The sequence below is a fragment of the Clarias gariepinus genome, chromosome 22, assembly GCF_024256425.1.
Source record: "Clarias gariepinus isolate MV-2021 ecotype Netherlands chromosome 22, CGAR_prim_01v2, whole genome shotgun sequence".
In the NCBI taxonomy this organism is placed as follows: domain Eukaryota; kingdom Metazoa; phylum Chordata; class Actinopteri; order Siluriformes; family Clariidae; genus Clarias; species Clarias gariepinus.
The window spans coordinates 6,484,412-6,492,500 of record NC_071121.1 but is presented as its reverse complement, the minus strand read 5'-3'; the positions used below and the strand labels follow the sequence as shown (position 1 = coordinate 6,492,500).

At 38.9% G+C, this 8,089-nt stretch overlaps 1 protein-coding gene across 1 annotated transcript in view; it reads left to right on the top strand.

Annotated features, from left to right (window-relative positions):
• The window catches only part of birc5b (baculoviral IAP repeat containing 5b), a 152,257-nt gene that overhangs the window by 17,163 nt on the left and 127,005 nt on the right, over positions 1–8,089 (top strand). The gene's annotated exons all lie outside the window — the stretch shown is intronic.

Below are 8,089 nucleotides of genomic sequence, written 5' to 3'. Positions count from 1 at the left end.
AGTCTAGAGATCTCCTTGGTTGTTGGTTGTCATGTGGTTCAGGTTAGTTGGTATCTAGTAAAACTGATGAGACACACTCGCTTAAACCTTTGTTTGAGTCCTCACAGCACACACACTGGTCACTGCGATTTTGACTAGGATAGCAGCAAGAATGTGTTTTTGTTTTAAATTAGCAATGCATTCAGGTATTTTTAGATCCGATTAAATCAGCATCACAAGGGAACGAATTTCAGCAAATCCTGCGCTCAACTCGTGGTGAAGTAAAACTTGGTGTGTCTCCCTCTGGCTGTGCGTAAACGACTGTGACAGCTTGGCGCGGTGTAAGCAGGTGTGTGTGTGTGTGTGTGTTGGTTCATTCATTCTTTTCTTCCGCTCATTAGCAGCGTGCTCCATCAACCTCCCCGGACTTTAATTGCTGGATTGCAAGCTTTGTTTTAGGCGACTTGGAGCGCACATTGCTTTTACTTACTCTGGAACCAGCTGTTCAACTGATCTAACCTATTGATATTAAATGTAGGCTGTAGTTTAAATGAAATTCCAGTCAAATTTGGTTTCATTCATTATTTCATTCATTCATTAACTTGTTTGTTTGTTTTTATAATGCATATTATTATTTCCAAAAAGTTTTTTTCGTACACAGAATGCCGAGACACACCATGCACCATATGTGATTTCCAGGATTTCTGTAACTACACGTGACCTCACACTGATCCTATTGTGTGCGCGCAAGACGGACACACGCTTCTCTCTTTTGCTTCACCCGCAATCCTCCTCCCTCCTGAGTTACACTTTTTTCTTATTCCTAAAGCTGAATTGTGCTTACATTTTACCTAAAATAATTACAGTAAATGCATGAACATTGTAATACCTGACTATTCAAATCTTTATTTTTGTTAAAACAAATATAAGTACTTTTTTCTAACAAAGGCAGTCACTTGTCTAGGGATCATTATAATATTTATATTATATATAACATTATATTTATAATAAAACAAAAAAAAAACAAATTTAATCTAATAAGTTTCAAACTTCTACATCCATCCATCCATAAAAACCTCTGTAGTCCAACTAGGGACTGTGGAGGCCAATGGTGACCATCGTATTTATGCCCATTTTTACAACCATCGTAGGACCTCGGTTAACACTCACAAGGGCGATTTGGGAAAGCCATTTAGCCTAACCTGCATGTTTTTGGACTTTGGGAGGAAACCAGAATACCCAGAGGAAACCCACAGAAAGAACATGCAAAATCCTTGCACACACACCCGAAGGCGGGAATCGAACTGAATCTGGAGGTGCAAGTGGTAACCATCACAACAACATATTTATTTAATACTTTTTACAGTCCTAAAAATCTCAGAGGGTGAAATCTTTTGTTTTACCCGAATACATCTTTTTCGTTGAAAAGAAAAAGAAAAAACAAAAACTAATGAAAAGCGTTTTATTACTATAATTAAAGTAAGTTTTCATTACTAAAGTACTCATTTTCAGCAAGGTTTAAAATACACACTGTTAAAATACACACTGTTATCTTCACCATACTTAAGTTGTCTAAAATCAATATCCCACCAATTAAATGTCTGGTGAAGCGCTTCCCTTCCACACACACTAATGGATTAAACCTAATGAATTAGCTAATCCCTGTCTCTCCTTTCAATCTGTCTGCTGAAAAATAGGTTACAGTCAGCAATTAGGCTGCTATCCAGGAGTAAAGAATAACACACACATTTTGGTAACAAAAATGATTTTGAGATTAATTTAGATTATAAATTATTATTCAGTGTTCATATTATGTGTGCAAATGTTTGTGGAATTATATTGCTAGGTCAGGCATGATTAGTTATTATTATAGTTTGTTTATGAGCCAAATTTAAGTATGAGTGATGAGAATTATTAATAGACACTGTTGCAACAATTGTTATTAGGACATGGCCTAAATAATAAGCATTTTTTTTGATAATAAAAAAAAAAAAAACTATCAACTTTTTGACTTTATCTTCTCTCATATGTGGCATTTATTATAAACAAATATGTTTACTATCATCAATTTATCAATGTTCAAAAACTATAATTAATTGAACTAGAAATCAAAATTTTTAAGTCAAACTCTTGGCTATAAAGGAGCAGATGGCCATTTATTGGAGAGAAGAGCAGAGGGATGGGGCGTGTGCTCAGTGCGCGTTAACACCTCCGCCCCGATTCACACTGTGCTTAAGCTCTCAGTGACATGCTTGGTTCTACACACTAAGTTACATTTTAATAAGAACCCTGTAGTCATAACAGATAATAGACACAATGCTGTGCAGAACATACACACTAACCATATCTTTTTGCCCAGTAACATAAAATTGTAATACATTATTCCATTTTATGAAAATGATAGATTAATTGCAAAGTATGTAGACAAACATAGAAAATGTATCTTGTTGGTGGAATACTGCGAAGAAGACATTCAAGTGCCGTTTCTAGGGCTGTTTTAAATAACATACTGTACATAAAGAAAGGCTAAACTCTCTACTATGCGGTTATTTAAGAAGTCTAAACTCCAGATTATAGACTCTATTTACTGAACATAGAAAATAAGTTGCAAAATATTATTGTATATAGAGCAATAGTCCCATTATGAATCACCGAATGGCTGGGTTGATTTATTTAACCTACTATACTATACAGAGCTACAGTATACTGCACTAAACAGGTAAAAATTATGCACAAAGTATGATACAGGTAACGATCATTATCAAGAACTTGTCTATTCTTTAAACAGATTATCCTGTGTATGGTCATGGGGAGTCTGAAGCCTCTGCCAGAGAACTTAGAGCACAATGCAGGGGACACTGTGGATGGATTGCCAACCCATCACAGGGCACAAGAGACCACATTCCCTAATGCACACTAAGGGCAATTTGGAACTCCCACTCAGGAAACACTGCATGTCTTTAGACTGTGGAAGGAAACCGGGGGACCTGAAAGAAACCCACCATTCACTGAGAGAACATCACAGATACAGACAAGGGATAAGATTTATACCCTCTCCAAAAAAATCTAGAGTTGCAAGGCAACAATGCTATTCTCCATAACTGTCACATTAATATTAGAAATAATAAATGCATTTAAAATTGTAGTTCCTTGTATGCCACTTCTTTGGTCTTGAACGTTATTGTAATTCTATTACAGGTTACACATATCTGAGGGCAAGTGTGACTATGATTCTTGATTTTTTAGTATCATCTGACACATGAACTCTTATTCCTTGGCATTAACCAAAATTGGCACTATATGAGTATATCACTCACTCACTCATTATCTATAACGCTTTTTCCTGTATACGGGGTTGCGGGGGGGGCTTGGAGCCTCTCCTAAGAGACTTAGGGCATGAGGCAGGGGTCACCTTGGACTGGGTGCCAATCCATCACAGGGCACACACACACATACACACTCATTTAATCACTACAATTTGGGAATGCCAATTAGCCTAACCTTCATGTCTTGGGACCGTGAGAGGAAACCGGAGTACGCAGAGGAAACCCACCAAGCAGGCCTCGAACCCGGACCCCCTGTGGTGCACAGCGGCGGTGCTAACCACTAAGCCGCCTTATATGAATGTATCTTCAAAATAAATATTATATGAAATGATGAGGAAAGAGAAATTTCACATTTTGTGAAATTTTGTCAAAGAGAGAATATGTGTAATATTCATGTACTGCACAACTGTGTGTGTGTGTGTGTGTGTCTAAATGAGTGACTGTGCTCATTTAAATGTCTTCTGTCCCATATAAACAAGAGATCATGTGTGTGTTGACAGTGCATGTGTGTGCTTCCCTGAGGCTCCAAAAATGACCCTGCTTCTTCGTACCCTCACATCCCCGGAGTGTTTACGCGGCCCTGTGTCACACCTGCAGCCTGCACTGGGAATTCCTGTGTTCAATCCCATCCCCTCCTCCCGTATCCCATGTTGGCCACTGCACCATCCTGTTCCACTTTCTGCCGAACTGCTACCTCGAGGGAATGCTTTTTCACATGACCTCACTTTCAGTACTTTCATAATGTTTGTTTAAGTGTCCATGAAGTCACACAATTGCCGAACACGAGATGGTAGGCCGCGGCTGCATCCCTCCTGTTGAGAGAGTTCAGAGTTCAGGTTAGAGCAAAATGAAACAGCTTCTCAGACTCTCATGACTGTGAGCATGTGGTTTAGGTCTTCATTGGAGCTCACATCATGTTTGACATCAATATCACTTCTGTGGGAGAATTACCGCCTGGCCAATAATAAAAATAATAATAATAATTAAACTTAAAGTAACTTAAATTGTCAGGTCAGCTTGAACAGTAAGCTAAGCAAACAATTCATGTCCTCATTTTATTTATTTATTTTTTCACTTCTAAACCAAGAAAAAAAATAATTTTTATAGATTATTTTACTTATAATTTACTATATCGCAATTCCAGTGGGTCATACCACTCAAGAAGGAGATGCATACCCTACTTCGGTACAAAATGTAGAAATTAATCACCAACAGCAAAGGACCTTATGAAGACACTGAAGGTACAAAAGCATATCCTACATCCACATTAAAAACGAGAATGATATAAACATAAACATAAACATAAACAAAGTTGAAAGCCTGCTCAGCAACAAAGTAGCCACTGCTCAAAAACTGCCATAAAAAGCCAGGCAATGGTTTGCAGCTGCACATGGGGACAAAGATCTAACTTTTGTGGAGAAATGTTCTCTGGGCTTAGGAAACAAAAATTGAACTGTTTAGCCATAATGACCATCATTGTCTAAAGGAAAAATGGGTAAGCTTGCAAGCAAAAGAACACCATCCCAACTGTAAAGAATGAGGGTGGTAGCATCATGTTGTGGGGGTGCTTTGCTCCAGGAGGAACTGGCAACCTGGATAGATGGTATTACAAAGAAGAAAAATGATTTGGGTATATCGAAGCAGCATTTTAAGACATCAGCCAGGAAGTTGTGGTAAAATGGCTTAAGAACAAAAAGTCGAGGTATTGGAGTGGCCCTGACCTCAGTCCAATAGGCAGAACTGAAAAAGTGTGTGCGAGCAAGAAGGCTTACAAACCTGAATCAGTTACACCAGTTCTGTCAGAAGGAGTGGGCTAAAATTCCAGAACCTATTGTAAGAAGCATGTGGAAGGCAACTTGAAAAGTTTGACCCAAGTTGGACAATTAAATATCCACAATGCTACAAAATGAGTAATGCAAGATGAGTGTAAATTCAATGAATAAATAAATAAATATAAAAATAAATAAAACAGGACAAAAAAACTTGACTGTAATTTGAAAATTACTTATTTTATTTTGAAATCTGTTACTATTTAAATTTCAAATGTTAAGTGTTTTTTTTTTTCATTTAAACAATTAAACAAAAAAAGAAAAAAACATGAAATAAAAAAAAAGAAAAACATTTTCTTGGACTAACCCAGATCTAGATGATACAAAATTGGGACATTTAAAAACATGTGAATTACCTATCAGAATTAAAATCAAACGTTACACTCTTCTCTACAGACTGATGTCTTCTTTTCATTATATAATTCGCTCATTAATTAGAACTAGTTCCTCCATATGGTACTGCACTGTGTGAAACTAACAAAACCAGTGAAGATTTAGCAGAAGGCCAACAGGACATTAAAAGCCAATCTCTGAGCAAGTGAATCCACCCCCTGTCAACACGTCAGCCCTAATAACACAAGTTTTCTTGTCTAGATCTCATCTTCTACAATGCAGTAATGTTTCTATACACCTCTCTGAAGTGCCCCGTTGTGATGTTATTAAATATTACTGTGTTGTCATTTCTTATGCTTGAGATTCCTTTCCTATGTGCAAAGAAACCAAAAAACCACAACTCTTGCCACAAGTGAGTTATCCCTTGCTAGTGTCCCAGGGGAGCGGTTTGGAGAGGAAAAGGGGGGACACATTCGCTTCTCTGACAGATGGGTCCTTGTTCCTGGCTTTTTCTCTCCCTCTTTCTCTCCCTCACTGCCTCGATCCAAAACACAGACACAGACACACTCGCTTACACCAAGACTGCACGAATACAATAGGAATTAAAGCCATGCACACATGCTCCCTCTAGCCCTCCTGAAAGCTGAGCCCCTTGTAGTAATAATAAAAGGAGGGTGTATCAGGGTGACGGAACTGTTGGGTGCAACTTTTGTTAAACATAAAGTCTGAAATGAGAATTTTGTTCTAGATTGGATAGAATTATTCAACATTTTTTTTATATTGGTAAAAAACTAGAAAAATACTAGAAAGCCCTTATAGAGAATGTGTGTGTGTGTGTGTGTGTGTGTGTGTGTGTGTGTGTGTGCGTGTGTGTAAGAGCATTTTATCACTTATGGTCCTAAAATGACAGCCCTTCATTTTTTTTTTCCGCTCAACAGAGCCAAATGCATAAGAATTGCACACAGAATCCTGCGATCCTGGGGGACAGATATACAGCACAACTGAGTTCCGAGGCCCCTCAGTCATACAGAAGAGCAGAGAGGCAGTACAAACCCAAGGTGCACTTTTCCCCTTAATATCTATCAGTGCACTGGCTTGACTATGAATTATTTCCTATCTTGATTAGCAACCATCATGGCCAGCGAAGGCGAAACGAAGCGGCTACTCGAGCTAACGCGGTCGCAGGGGAGGCCGCAGGGGCCAGTCTGCCAGTTTGCGTAAATCAATCCCATATTATATCACGAGCCCAGCGCATAATTGCAAGCGTAAAATTACCCATTTAGACACCATGCCACCTGCAACCCCTCTCTAGACATTCTGCTTCACTGCACTGACATTAACATGGCTGGAGGAATTAAGAATGGCAGACAGCTTTGTGGATACGTTTATGGCCAGACAGGGCCTTTTAAGAGCAGTATAACATGTATGGCCGTGGAAAGCGATGTCATTAGCTTTGCTTTTAATGCACTGCTTGGAGATGGGAAAAAAACACCTTAGTTTAAGTGTTTTTCTTGAATTTGTGTTTTGGAAGTTTAGAATAAAGTATAAAAGTCGTAAACATGTACATATCTTATCATAACCTATGACATCAGACATATATTTAATTTAGGTCTGGAGAGCTTAAGTTTCTTTACTTGTCCCTCTAAGGATTTCCCTTTTAATGTGTTTATTTTAAAAACTTAAGAACTTTCTAAAGTGCCCTATCTTTTGCAAGAGTGTAGAGCATCTCAGGCTCCATCACATCAGCGGCCATCCATTCCTGTTCCCGAATCGGATCTCAGCACTGTTTGTGATGAGCTGAGAGAGCGAGAGAGCGAGAGAGAGAGAGAGGGAGGGAGGAGGGGATTCCATCTGCCAAGCCGGCTGTCCTTTGGGATGTGGGCATACCCCAAGGGGCTTTAGCAGGGTGGGAGGGAAAGAGCCTGAATGGATTGCACCCATCCACTAATCAAGGGCCGTAATCTGTATGAGCAAACACAATGCACAGATTTTTGTCCGTTCCTGGTGCAACCCACAGCTACAAACCTAATCATCATAGAGAGATTCATAAGTATCATAAACGCAAGGGCAATAAGACTGACAGTTTGCAATTAATCACTGGGGTGAGCCGATTTGCAAGGATTTATTTCATTAAATTAAAACAATTTTTGTGCATTTGGCAGGAGGCCATGAATCGTTTGTGATCAGGTGCACACTACCCACAAGTGGCACTGTCTGATTCCCACTGTGGGTTTCTGCAAACGTGAGACGAACACAGCATGCACACACACACGCACATGCAAACGCACACACACACAGATGGACACTTTGGTCCAATGTAATTTCAGTGGATGCAAAAGAACACTTTAGTAAAACTGTATGTTTGTTTGTTTGCTTGTTCATTTGTTGGGTGACCCAAACTGGAAGAACCATTAAGAATTTCTTCTATTAGGATGATTGAAGCCTCTATATAAACCTACTCTTCATCTTCCTTTAGTAGCTCACAGGCTAGAACCTCAAACACAGAAAATGGTCCAAGTAGATCCAGGTTACAAAACCACATGGATCCATTAACCATCCAAAGAGCTTTTGGAGAACCATTTTACAGAGTGTGTCAAACAAGTAGACCAACTATGTTAACTT